Source organism: Amblyraja radiata, chromosome 6 (genome assembly GCF_010909765.2).
Source record: "Amblyraja radiata isolate CabotCenter1 chromosome 6, sAmbRad1.1.pri, whole genome shotgun sequence".
In the NCBI taxonomy this organism is placed as follows: domain Eukaryota; kingdom Metazoa; phylum Chordata; class Chondrichthyes; order Rajiformes; family Rajidae; genus Amblyraja; species Amblyraja radiata.
In genome coordinates, this window is record NC_045961.1 from 99,469,307 (window position 1) to 99,483,810 (window position 14,504).

The 14,504-nt window shown below is 45.8% G+C and overlaps 1 protein-coding gene and 1 long non-coding RNA gene across 2 annotated transcripts in view; one reads left to right on the forward strand and one right to left on the reverse strand.

The window, feature by feature from the left end:
* LOC116974634 (interleukin-5 receptor subunit alpha-like) overlaps positions 1-14,504 on the forward strand; it is a 300,632-nt gene that overhangs the window by 217,123 nt on the left and 69,005 nt on the right. The gene's annotated exons all lie outside the window — the stretch shown is intronic.
* LOC116974640 lies at positions 9,531-12,452 on the reverse strand. The gene is made up of 3 exons (XR_004412407.1): positions 12,281-12,452; positions 9,755-9,757; positions 9,531-9,540 (listed from the first exon to the last, which is right to left on the reverse strand). It is a non-coding gene; the product is annotated as an uncharacterized LOC116974640 (long non-coding RNA).

A 14,504-nucleotide genomic window follows, 5' to 3' on the forward strand; every position in this document is an offset into this window, starting at 1 on the left:
GCATGTACCGAACTGAATGTTCATGCTTACAGGAAAAAAAAACAAACTAAGCGCACACTGAACTACAGTGCCCATATAAAATAGGAGTGATGGAGGACATCCAACACGAATCACAGGAATTCGTGTCCTAAAAATACTTATCATAATAGAGAGGTGGTTGCCACTTCATCTTAGATTTGACTAATTTGAATACTTTTGTACTTTATATTCATTACTAGATGGGTACCTTTGTTGCAACTAAGGTATTGATCCAAGGGTACTACATGGCAAGCATCGTATTAATATATGCTTGCTATATAGTACTCATTGGAGGTGCCCACAGATGTATTTAACACAACAGATCATCTGTGATTCACCGTTAACACAGTTCACATGGCAGTGACTTTGCCATAAGAAAGGGTACAGCCTTAATGGAGGCTTGCAGGGAACTAAACCATCCATCAGACTGGTAGTAGAATAATTGGCATTAGGGGCTGTGTACCAGCCACATAAATCGGACCTTTACATAATCAAATTACTGAGCGCAAACATGCGTCACTCATAAATTTATGGGGGGGTCATTCTGACAGACCAATGAAGCAACCAACAGAGGCCACTATGGTACAAAAATGGTGGAAACATAACATTAGGCATTGTTCCAATCCAAACATTAACACTTACCCGTCTATGGAACCACTTACTGATGGGCCTTAGATTGGGATGCTACTAATTCCATCTCCAGCTGAGGGGGAGATGGAATGCACAGGAGGCATCGTTACTAACGTTGGGCATAAATACCTGGGGAAGTGAGTGCATGCCATGGCTTTAAGTCATATTGTTCTGGTTTATATCACCAGTATGTTAGACTACAAATTGACTACACCACCGGGGTAGCATATGTCAACCATATGGGTAGAAACATATCGACATCATGTGACTATCTGGCCAACACTATTTGGGAATAGCGTATCCAGATAGATATTTGGATATCAGCTACCAACTTACCAGGGAAAATGAATTTAGTGGCAGACAACAGGTCACGGTAAGTCTAGAAACACTGTATGGATGTTGGATAAAATATGTATTGCTGGAACAGCACGGTATGGAACACCAGATAACGACCTATTCACATCCATGCTCTTACCAGTTATCAAATTATGTTCTTGGGAGCCAGAACCTGGGGCAGAGGTTCAGATGTATCTTCGCTGCTTGGGGGATCATTTATGCATCCCTCCCTCTGCCTCATCAGTCGGGTATTTAGGAAGAAACTATAGACTCCACGTCTCGTATTTTGATAATACCTGATTGCCCTACTCAACCATGGGTCCTGTTGATATCAACATGGGATAGAACCATACATCACCATCCATCATAGACCTAACTTACTGGTTCTTCCCGCAACAAGGGGAGTTACCCATGTCACAATTATCTATAAACCTATTTATTTTCAGAGTTGAAAGCACCTCTTCTACACCTGGGACTGACGGACCGAATGCGGAATTATTTCAACGGGTCACAGACAGTCCACCTAAACATCAGTACTTGGTATCATCAAGAAATGGGAAGTACTGTCACAACAATAATCATCACCCACAGATCTATGAACATCCCGTCTGTTCTGGAATTCCTGGCAAGCCTCCATTACGATGAGAGGCTCAGTCATAGTGCCATCAACTGCGCCAGAAGTGCTCTGTCAACATACCTGTCGTAGGTACAGAGCGGCATTCTGTTGGGACACACCCTGGTAACCAAACTCATGAGGGGCATTTTAAAATTAATCCCCAAGAACCAGGTACTCCCAAATTTGGGATGTGAGCATTGTACTGACCATGTTAAGAAACTGGTCTCCAGCTACAGCTCTGTCCCTAAGGGAACTGACTATGAAAACAGTCATGCTGATGGCCCTGGTCACGGCACATAGGGTCCAGTCACTACAGAAAATAAGGTTGGACAACATGATTAATTCATCTGGAATTTAATTGGCACATCAATGTAATAGTCATACAGAACAGACAGGGATCAGCAGGCCTAAAAAACAGAATTCAGGGCCTACCCTACAGATGGTCGTCTCTGTATTATAACACACTTACTATCATACATGAAGTATACTAAGATCATCAGAGGGAAGAAATGTCACTTTTATCAGCTACTAACAGCCCCACAGCCTGTCTGCCTGGAAGCATCGTCCGAATTGTGCAATGACTTCCTGCACTTCTTTATCAATAAGGTTGTTTCTATAAGGGCTCTCATCTCAGCTCCTGCCTCTGACCCCTCTGTTCCGGCCCCATGCCTGGTGGCATTCGATAAGTTTGTGCCTCTGACATTGTCGGGTCTAGAGGATGTGGTTAGCCATATTAAGCCGTCGGGTTCCCCTTGTGATGCTGTCCCTCCTCTTCTTTTTAAAGAGGTTTTCCCGAGTATAGGGCAGTCGGTTCTCGCCATCATAAACAGTAGCTTGTGTTCTGGGGTTGTCCCCGTAAATTTTAAACATGCAGTAGTGCAACCACTACTTAAGAAACCTGGCCTGGATCAAACTGTTCTGGCCAATTTTAGGCCGATCTCCAAGTTGCCATTTATCTCTAAAATCATGGAGAAAGTAGTTTATGCTCAGCTGAAACTCTTCCCGGATGAGCACAACATTCGGGAGGTTTTCCAGTCTGGATTCAAAGCTATGCATAGCACAGAGTCGGCTCTGCTAAGGGTTTTTAACGACATCCTCCTGGCAAACGACTCCGGTAATTATGTGGTTCTTGTCTTGCTGGACCTATCTGCCGCCTTCGATACAGTGGACCATGGAATTTTAATTTCCCGATTACAGCACCAAGTGGGCATTTGTGGCAGTGCCCTGGGATGGTTCAGGTCCTATCTGGCAGACAGAACCATGCGTGTAAGCCTTGCTGGCTTTGAATCCTCCTCCACTCCCTTGGCATATGGGGTTCCACAGGGCTCAATTTTAGGGCCCCTGCTCTTCTCTCTATACCTACTTCCTCTGGGCTCAATTTTAAGAAGGCACGGCATCTCCTTTCACTTTTACGCAGATGATAGCCAGTTATATGCCACTCAGGAAAGAAGACGACTATTCTCTAAAATCACTTCTGTCTTGTCTTGAGGACATTAAGTCCTGGATGGCCTTAAACTTTCTGGGACTTAATGAAAAAAAGACAGAGGTGATTTTGTTTGGCCCCAATGGCTGCCGTGAACCTCCCTTTATTGACTTGGGTCCACTGGCATTGTCCGTAAAGCCAACAGATTTAAACCTGGGTTTTAGGATGGATGGTGATTTTAAACTAGATAAACAAATAGGCGCGGTGGTTAAGTCCAGCTTCTTTCACCTAAGGAAGCTGGCAAAGGTGAAGCCCATCCTCGAGCGGCAGCATTTTGAAACAGTAATCCATGCCTTTATTACATCTAGGCTGGATTACTGTAACGCACTCTACTCTGGAGTCGCACGAGCTTCATTGGCTTGTCTCCAGCTGGTTCAAAATGCTGCCGCCGCCTTTTGACCGGAACTCGAAAGAGGGAGCACATTACGCCAATTTTGGCCTCCCTTCACTGGCTCCCAGTGCACTTTCGAGTTCATTTTAAAATTATTTTATTTGTTTTCAAATTGTTGAATGGGCTTGCCTCGCCTTACTTCTCTGAGCTGCTCCACCTATATGCTCCTGCCCGGTGCCTCAGGTCAGCTGATCAGCTGCTCCTTGAGGTACCACGGTCTAAGCGGAAGCGCAGAGGGGATAGAGCCTTTTCTGTTGCTGCTCCGGCACTTTGGAACACCTTGCCGTTGCACATCAGACAGGCCCCCTCACTGTCCATCTTCAAATCCTCCCTAAAAACTCATTTTTATTCTCTGGCTGTCGACACTGGCTGAGACATTGCTCCTGTTCTTAGTGCTTTTAATGTCTTTTAATTTTTACTGTTTTTAGTCCTTCGTTTTACGGTTTTTAATGGTTTGTAATAACTTTTTGTCCATGAGTTCTCATGTACAGCACTTTGTGGCAACTGCTGTTGTTTAAAGCGCTTTATAAATAAAGTTTATTATTATTATTATTATTACTCAAAACAGTGACAGTCCAGACCATCTCTAGATGGCTAAAACAAGTCCTAAATAAGGCTGGAGTAGACACTAACATTTTAAATCTCACTCCACCAGGGCTGCAGCTACATTGGCAACTATGAAGTTGGACGTACCAATGGACCAAATCCTCAAGACAGCAGGATGGTCAACGGAAGAAACTTTCCAACGACTTTATAACAAACCAGTCATTGAACCTGGAACATTTGCAGAAACAACTTTAAGTTCTGTATATAATTTACCCCATAAATAGGGGCAATAATTGGTGTTAATATCGTATTGATGTCTAATGATGTTAACTCTATTCTCCCCAAAATCAAGGCAGATGTGATGCATGGACTCGTTCCACGGCATGAAATCATAGAGCTTTAAAATCTTCACGTAGTCACTCACGTGACTCCGAAGTAAAATAGTAAGATTAAACGAGAACTTACCAGTTTGAAGTTTGATCTTTATTTTATGAGGAGTAACATTGAGGGAATACGTGCCCTCCGCTCCCACCCTTGATCATATCTTGAACTGGTATCTCTTCTCTAATCTTACTATGTTTATTCATTACAGTTATCTGTGATTTCACACCGCTGCTTTGAAGAATGACACGCATGCGTCCTGGTGGGGTTCTTCACGTATTCCCTCAACGTTACTCCAGATAAAATAAAGATCAAACTTCAAACTGTTAAGTTCTCGTTTAATCTTACTATTTGTGCCTGGAAGGTCATGTTTGACTAATCTTCTTGAATTTTTTGAAGAGGTTACTAGGGAAATTGACGAGGGTAAAGCAGTGGATGTTGTCTATATCGACTTTAGTAAGGCCTTTGACAAGGTTCCTCATGGTTAAGAAGGTTCAACTGTTGGGTATAAATGCAGGAGTAGCAAGATGGATTCAACAGTGGCTGAATGGGAGAAGCCAGAGGGTAATGGTGGATGGCTGTTTGTCGGGTTGGAGGCAGGTGAGTAGTGGGGTGCCTCAGGGATCTGTGTTGGGTCCTTTGTTGTTTGTCATGTACATCAATGATCTGGATGAAGGTGTGGTAAATTGGATTAGTAAGTATGCAGATGATACCAAGATAGGGGGTGTTGTGGATAATGAAGAGGATTTCCAAAGTCTACAGAGTGATTTAGGCCATTTGGAAGAATGGGCTGAAAGATGGCAGATGGAGTTTAATGCTGATAAATGTGAGGTGCTACACCTTGGCAGGACAAATCAAAATAGGACGTACATAGTAAATGGTAGGGAATTGAAGAATACAGTTGAACAGAGGGATCTGGGAATAACCGTGCATAGTTCCTTGAAGGTAGAATCTCAAATAGATAGGGTGGTAAAGAAAGCTTTTGGTATGCTAGCCTTTATAAATCAGAGCATTGAGTATAGAAGCTGGGATGTAATATTAAAATTGTACAAGGCATTGGTGAGACCAAATCTGGGGTATGGTGTACAATTTTGGTCGCCCAATTATAGGAAGGATGTCAACAAAATAGAGAGAGTACAGAGGAGATTTATGGAATGTTGCCTGGGTTTCAACAACTAAGTTACAGAGAAAGGTTGAATAAGTTAGGTCTTTATTCTCTGGAGCGCAGAAGGATAAGTGGGGACTTGATAGAGGTCTTTAAAATGATGAGAGGGATAGACAGAGTTGATGTGGACAAGCTTTTCCCTTTGAGAATAGGGAAGATTCAAACAAGAGGACATGACTTCAAAATTAAGGGACAGAAGTTTAGGGGTAACATGAGGGGGAACTTCTTTACTCAGAGAGTGGTAGCGGTGTGGAATGAGCTTCCAGTGGAAGTGGTGGAGGCAGGTTCGTTGGTATCATTTAAAAATAAATTGGGTAGGCATATGGATGAGAAGGGAATGGAGGGTTATGGTATGAGTGCAGGCAGGTGGGACTAAGGGAAAAAAGTTGTTCGGCACGGACTTGTAGGGCCGCGATGGCCTGTTTCCGTGCTGTAATTGTTATATGGTGTTATATATGGTTATATCTGAATGGTGGCCGATTAGGAAAAGGGGAGATGCAACGAGACCTGGGTGTCATGGTACACCAGTCATTGAAAGTAGGCATGCAGGTGCAGCAGGCAGTGAAGAAAGCGAATGGTATTAGCACTCATAGCAAAAGGATTTGAGTATAAGAGCAGGGAGGTTTTACTGCAGTTGTACAGGGTCTTGGTGAGACCACACCTGGAGTATTGCGTGCAGTTTTGGTCTCCTAATCTGAGGAAAGACATTATTGCCATAGAGGGAGTACAGAGAAGGTTCACCAGACTGATTTCTGGGATGGCAGGACTTTCATATGAAGAAAGACTGGATAGACTTGGTTTATACTCTCTAGAATTTAGGAGATTGAGAGGGGACCTTAAAGAAACTTACAAAATTCTTAAGGGGTTGGACAGGCTAGATGCAGGAAGATTGTTCCCGATGTTGGGGAAGTCCAGGACAAGGGGTCACATCTTAAGGATAAGGGGGAAATCCTTTAAAACCGAGATGTGAAAAACATTTTTCACACAGAGAGTGGTGAATCTCTGGAACTCTCTGCCACAGAGGGTAGTTGAGGCCAGTTCATTGGCTATATTTAAGAGGGAGTTAGATGTGGCCCTTGTGGCTAAGGGGATCAGAGGGTTTGGAGAGAAGGCAGGTACGGGATACTGAGTTGGATGATCAGCCATGATCATATTGAATGGCGGTGCAGGCTCGAAGGGCCGAATGGCCTACTCCTGCACCTAATTTCTATGTTTCTATGTTTCTATTACCTGTATAATGTGTTACATTTATACCAAAGTCAGTAGTTCTTTCGACCAGCCCCAGAGTTTCTATCTCTGTGTTGGAAGGTTTAAAGAATTATCCAGCGCTGTCAGAATAAAGAATTGATTTTAACAGCAATGGTTTGAATCAAGTTTTCTTGAATAGGACTGACAAAATAATTCAGTTTAACACTATGTTGTCCCATCATATACCCAAGGGTCAATTTACAGAAGCCAATTTACCTACAAGCCTGCTTGTTTTCGGAGTGTGAGAAGAAATGAGAGGACCCGGAGAAAACCCACGTAGTCATAGCGAGAACGTACAAACTCCGTACAGACAGCACCAGTAATTGGGATTGAACTAGGGCCCCTGGTGTTGTGAGGCAGCAGCTTTACCGCTGCTCCACAGTGCCGCACTAGTCACCTTCAATCCGGATAGGAGTTAAGAGATGGTGCTAGAGGTGTAGATTGTGTGCAGATCTGATGGCCATGTTCTCAATAAGATGTGATTAAGCTAGAGCGGGTGCAGGAGGAATTCACAAGGATGTTGCCTGAATTGAGTGCTTTAGTTATAGGAAGATACTCAGGGCTGGATTTATGTATAAGCTAGACAAGTTTAAGCTGAGGGCCTCGAGAACTAGGGGGGCCTCGGCCCGCTCCACCAAGGTGTATAAAACTTTTGACATGGGAGCGTTGTTACAAAACCTACCATCAGTGGCGCTGTGCTTGCAATTCCGGAAGCTTTGGTGGTGTTGGTGGGGGGGGGGGGGGGGGGGGGGGGGGGATGGCGGGATTAAAATGCAGGTGAGGCTAATATTTGTTGTGGAGAGGACCTCCTACTCTTTGCCCGCTGACCCTGGCCACTCCACCGCCCTCAGGCAGCCCGCAGCCGTCACCTTACCTGCAGCCTGGACTCAGCACGGGGTCTGAAGTTTTCACGCTGCAGACTCCAACTCCCCTGAGTTTGACTGCGCTGGGTCCTAGTGCTAGTCCCCTAACCCTGGTAACCTCAGTGGCTGTTCCACTGGGTCTTCCCCATTCAACTCAAACCATGTAGCCCCAGCTCTTCCCCACCCACACTACAGTCCTCATACCCCCCTACCCACTGACCACCCGCCACCCACAATTAAATTTGGGGGTCACCATCCGACGTCGGAACAGGAGAACATTCTCAGCGGCTTGGACTTCCGAATCGGCCACTTCCTACCGGAGATCGCGGCTCCCGAAGTCCACAGGCTTAGCTGGGCGGAGATTCACGCTGGCGGCCCTCGGCAAGGGGATCCCAGGGCTCCACGATGTTGAAATCAGCGCGGCCTGAGGCTGGGATCTCCGCAAACCACAGCTCCATGATGTTGAAGCAGCAGACCCAACACGCCAGAGCTTCAAACGGCGATCCTGGCAATGCCTCGCCCGCTCCGCGGTGAATCCAGTATGTATTTTAAAACCAACTGTTTAATGACAACATACAGTAGGATCTGAAAGTGTCACACTGTCACTGTCGGGTAGTCATGGTCCTCAGATGGAAACACAGATGGAGCAGCAGGGCACCAGACGCCTGGGGCAGGGGCTACGGATTGTAACCAACTACCGGAGCAGCCACCCCTCAACCGGAAGTGCTGGCACCTCCCTAGCTGATGACCTGGACTCCTTCTACGCTCGTTTCGAGTCGGGCAACATCACCCCAGGTTTGCCGGCTAATGACAACACCGACAGCGTGCTGGCTAACGCAGCTGAAGGGAGGCCTATCGCTGGGGATGTGCACATATTATTGTTGTCCGAGCACGACGTGAGGAGGGCCCTGACACGGGTGAACACGAGGAGAGCTATAGGCCCAGATGGCATCTCGGGCGAGTACTTAAGTCTTGTGCTACGCAGCTAGCTCCGGTGCTCACTACAATATTCAACCTCTCCCTGGCCAAGTCCGTGGTCCCTGCATGCTTCAAAAGATCCATCATTGTACCTGTACCAAAAATATGCCTCCCCAGCCTGTCTGAATGACTACCGTCCGGTGGCCCTCACCTTGGTAGTCATGAAATGCTTTGAGAGGCTGGTGAAGAAACACATCTGCGCCTTCCACCCTCGCAACATGGACCCGCTACAATTCGCATACCGTCCAAACAGATCCACGGACGATGTGGTCTCCCAGGTTCTGCACACCGCTCTCTCTCACCTTGAGAGTCAGAAGGGGGGCTATGTGAGGATGCTGTTCATAGACTTCAGTTCAGCCTTCAACATTATAGTCCCCACCACACTTGCTGACAAGATGCTGGAATTAGGGCTCAACACCCCCCCCCCCCCCCCCCCCCCCCCCCCCCCCCTGGGTGTGCCTGGGTCCTGGACTTTCTCACCGCCAGACCCCAGGTAGTCATGATGGGAGGAAATACATCGAAGTCCCTCACCCTTAGTACAGAATCCCCCCAGGGTTGCGTCCTCAGCCCCCTACTGTACTCCCTGTACACACATGACTGTGTGGCTAGGTTCAGCTCCAACTTTATAATCTAGTTTGCTGATGAAACTGTGGTGGTGGGCCTGATCTCCGATAACGATGAGAAGGCCTACCGGGAGGAGGTGGCTGAACTGGCAGTCTGGTATCAGGACAACAGCCTCCTCTTGAATGTCAAAAAAACTAAGGAGCTGATCGTGGACTTTAGGAGGGCACAACATCCGAGGACGTACACACTATTGAAAATAAATGGTGATACTGTGGATAGGGTGAGCTGCTTTAAATACCTGGAAGTCCACATCTCAGAGATCTGACATGGGCATCACACGCTGCCACACTGGTGAGGCAAGGCAGCGCCTTTACCACCTCAGGCAATTGAGGAAATTCAGTGTCTCTGAGGATCCTCCAGTGCTTCTACTCAGCGGCTGTGGAAAGCATCTTGTCCGAAAACATCGCAATTTGGTTTGGGAACTGCTCTGCCCAGGACAAGAAGGCTCTGCAGAGAGTAGTGCGTTCGGCCGAACGCACTATGGGAACTTCACTCGCCCCCCTGCAGGAACTATACATCAGAAGATGCAGGTCCAGAGCCAGCAACATTATGGGGGACCCCTTCCACCCCAGCAATGGACTGTTCCAGCTGCTATGGTCAGGCAAACACCTCCGTTGCCATGCTATGAAAACAGAGAGGGTGAGAAGGAGCTACTTCCCACAGGCCATTAGGACTGTAAACTCCTTTCTCACCAGGGACTAACTTACTGAACCATTTTACTGTTGTGTGGTGTCTTTTTAAAATTGCTGTTTTTTTCTCTTTTTTCCTCCCACAAATATGTAATATGTGAATATGTGATTCTGTACCATTCTGTTTTGTAATTATTTTTTTTTGCACAATCCGCAAGCATTGCCACTTTTCATTTCACTGCACATCTCATATGGGTATGTGACGAATAAACTTGACTTGACTAGTCATGGAGGTGGGGGATTGGGAGGGGGAGGGGGCCTGACAAGTGAAATAGCTTAGGGCCTCCCTTCGTCTAAATCCGGCCCTGAAGATACTGGATAAGCTGGGATTGTTTTCCATGGAAATAAGACGGTTGAGGTGTAACATAGAGGCTTATAATACCACGAAGAGCATTGATAAGGTGAATGCCCATGGTCTTCTTCCCAGAGTAGTGTTGTCTAACATTAGAGGACGTCTGTTTAAGTTGCGAGGGGAAGGTTTTAATGGGGACCTGAGGATCTAGTTTTCACACAGAGGGTGTTGAGTAGATGGAAAAAGCAGCAAAAAGAAATGGTAGTGGCGACTGCAATTACAAAGTTTATCGGACATTTGAATAAGTTTATGGGTAAGAAATGTTTAGAATATGGGGCAAACACAGAACAATGGGACTAATTCAGATTGGTATCGATGAGTTGGGTTGAAATGCTTTATGACTCTTTCATAATGACTGAAATAATTCATGTTCATAAGTTATAGGAGCAGAATTAGGCCAGTCAGCCCATCAAGTCTACTCTGCCATTCAATCATGGCTGATCTGTTTTTCCCTCTCAACCCCCTTCTCCTGCCTCCCCCCCCCATAACCCCTGACACTTACATATCAAGAATCTACTAAGTTCCACCTTAAAACTATCCTGTGACATGGTCTTCACAGCCTTGTGTGGCAATGAATTCCACAGACTCACCACCCACTGACCACAGGAATTCCTCCTCATCTCTTTCGCAAAGGTACTTCCTTTTTTCTGAGAATATGGCTTCTGGTCTGAGACTAACCCACCACATCCACTCTATTATAAGCTTCCATTCCTGTTCCCAGCAGAGAGATACTGTATGTTGTTTAAGAAAGAACTGCAGATGCTGGCAAAATCGAAGGTACACACAAAATTCTGGATAAACTCAGAGGATGAAGCAGCATCTATGCAGAGAAGGAATTGGCGAAGCTTTGGGTCGAGACCCTTCTTCTGACTCAATTGGCGACGTTTCGGGTCGAGACACTGCTTCAGACTTATTTGGCAATGTTTCGGGTCGAGATCCTTCTTAGACTCAATTGGCAACGTTTCGGGTCGAGACCCTTCTTCAGATTATGAAGAAGTGTCTCGACCTGAAACGCCGCCAATCCCTTCTCTCCATTGATGCTGCCTCACCTGCTGAGTTTCTCCAGCATTTTGTATCTACCAGATAGATATCTTCTTGTGTCTTGCTGTGTAGCTAATCAATGCTTGGAAAATAGACACAAAATGCTGGAGTCACTCAGCGGGACAGGCTGCATATCTGGAGAGAAGGACTGGGCGACATTTCGGGCCGAGACCCTTCTTCAGACTCAGTGGTTTGTTATCCAGGGTCCTTCTGACACTCGAGCACCAGAGAGGAAATAAACGGAGATGAGGAAACTCTTTTTCTCACAGAGAGTTGTGAGGCTGTGGAATTCCCTGCCTCAGAGGGTGGTGGATGTCGGTTCTCTGGATACTTTCAGGAGAGAGCTAGATAGGGCTCTTAAAGATAGTGGAGACAGGGGATATGGGGGGAAGGCAGGAACGGGGTACTGATTGTGGATGAACAGCCATGATCACATTGAATGGCGGCGCTGGTTCGAAGGGCAGATGGCCTACTCCTGCACCTTTTGTCTATTTAATGCAATATCCACTTTTCCCTTGTTTTGTTCTTGTTTCCAAGCTTTTAAGTTCCATTATTTCTCTTGTTTATTGCACGCAGGCTTTTTTCTCTTAGATTTGAATTGAGATAGGTTTGGCACAGTGAAGGTGAAAAGATTTAATAGGAATCTAATGAGGGGCAACTTTCCCACACAAAGGGTGGTGGGTGTATGGAACAAGCTGCCGGAGGAGGGAGTGGACGCTGGGACAATTCCAAAGTTTAAGAAACAGTTAGACAGGTACATAGATAGGACAGGCTTGTAGGGATATGGACCAAGCGCTGGCAGGTGGGATTAGTGTAGCTGGGACATATTGGCCGGTGTGGGTAAGTTGGGCCGAAGGGTCTGTTTCCACACTGTGTCACTCTATGACTGTATGAGCTTGCATCGATTGATTAATGAAACAATCTGCCCTGGGTTTTCCAGGATGTGGCCTTCTCCTGACTGAGATTGTGCTGTATGATCGGAAGACCAAACCCTGCAGAGCCCTCCTGCAGAACCTCGGTTTGATGATGGAGAGTGAAGGGAAGGAGAGGAGTGGGTCCGAGTACAGGAAACTCCTACATAACCACGGCTTCACAAACGTGCACATCAAGCACACAGGAACTATTCTGGATGTTATTTTTGCACGAAGCAGTAATTCCTCTCACAGAAACTAGTTAGTGGTTTAATACAAAGGAAGGAACTGCAGATGCTGGTTTAAACCGAAGATCGACACAAAATGCTGGAGTAACTCAGCAGGACAGGCAGCATCTCTGGAGAGAAGGAATGGGTGAAGTTTTGGAGTCTGATGAAGGGTCTCGACCCGAAACGTCACCCATTCCTTCTCCAGAGATGCTGCCGGTCCCGCTGAATTACTCCAGCATTTTGTGTCCATCTTTGGTTATTTAATACGTTTGTTTGTCACTCTCATTGGGGGTGGCAGCAACATTCAAGCCAACTCAACGTTGTACATTCTGTAAAATGAATGCAATATTAAATGAACAGATCATGTTTGGAAACTTTATTTTCAATATTTCTCTTGTCTTCAGGCACAACACAGTTTGCAGGCCATTCAGCCCGAGGTCTATGCCTGCTCTTAGAGCAATTCCATCAATCCCATTCCATCACTTGGTTCTCGTGATCTAACCCCGGCCTCTTCCTCTTCTCCCCTCTCCCATCGGGCAAAAGTTATAGAAGTATGAGAACACTTTTGGATGCTTTCTGGGGTAGGTGACACCAGCAACTCCTACTGTGAGGATATCGATGCTGATGATGTGATCTGTCTGACTTGTAAAGGTATCACCTCACCCAGAAAGAGTTACAAAACCACAGATATCTAAAGCCTGCCCTCCCACACTCTCTCCACTGCATTCAAACTCCCTTCCCATTTCTGTACTCGTTAGTGCCTAGTGCTTGGAGTAATGTTGTGATTAGTATTAAGATTGTGGTTCTTTCCTCGCTCTCTAATCTCTGCTTGCTGGATCTCATCCCTTCTCGGTAATTAGTAACAACCCAATTCCTCATCACCTTCCTTCACACAGTTTTGTAGCCATTTCAGTGTAATTAGTTTAAAGGGAGCACCAGAAACATGATCCAATGTCTTAGTTTTGTGATACAGCGCGGCAACAGGCCATTCAGCCCAGGGAATCCAGGCCGACCTGCGATCCCCACACATTAACACCACCCCACACATACTAGGGACAATTTTTTACATTTATACCAAGCCAATTAACCTGCAAAATTATACTCTTTTGGAGTGCAAGAGGAAACTGAAGATCTCGGAGAAAAATCATGCAGGTCACGGGGAAAACGTACAAACTCTGTACAGACAAGCACCTGTAGTCTGGATTGAACTCTGGTCTCTGGCACTGTAATGGCCCTGTCCCACTGTACGAGTTCATTCAAGAGCTCTCCCAAGTTTAAAAAAAAATCAAACTCGTGGTAAGCACGTAGAATGTACGTAACGGAAACGTCGGAGCTCCGGGACATCTCTTTGCGGCTCGTAACGCTAACAGCAGGTACTCGGGAAACGCGGTAAGCTCGGGAAGACTCGTGAAGATTTTTCAACATGTTGAAAAATGTCAACAAGAGCCCAGAGCACCGACGAGCGGCCAATACCGTAAATCTCCAAGTTCAAATCGGGAAACTTGGGAGAACTCTTGAATGAACTCGTACAGTGGGACAGGGCTTTAAGGCAGTAGCTCGACTGCTAAGCTACCGTGCCGCCCTGATTTTTGATTGTCAAATCATCTGATTTCCAAATAACGGCATGGTGGGTTTTAATGGATTTTTACTGCAGTACCATCAATGTAGAGAATGACTTAATGACATGTAAGATGGATATCTGGCTTGGTATGTTGAGGTTTAGGAACAAACTATTGTGCAATGAAAATAAATATTTCATTAACAGGAAATTCTATGAGGTCATTGTTGCCGATGAATTATTTTATAGGAACGAATGGCCATCATAAAAAAATGTTACGTTCAAAGTGGTGTCGTTTAATTGAAACCAGACATGTCTTCTTTCAGATGGTAATGAATCTCTAGAATTATCTGATGCAGATGGTGGCCTGTCATTAGTTATATGTAGGGTGGAGGTAAATGAATATTTGAAAGACTGAGACATTGATGTTTGTAGGGAACTGCC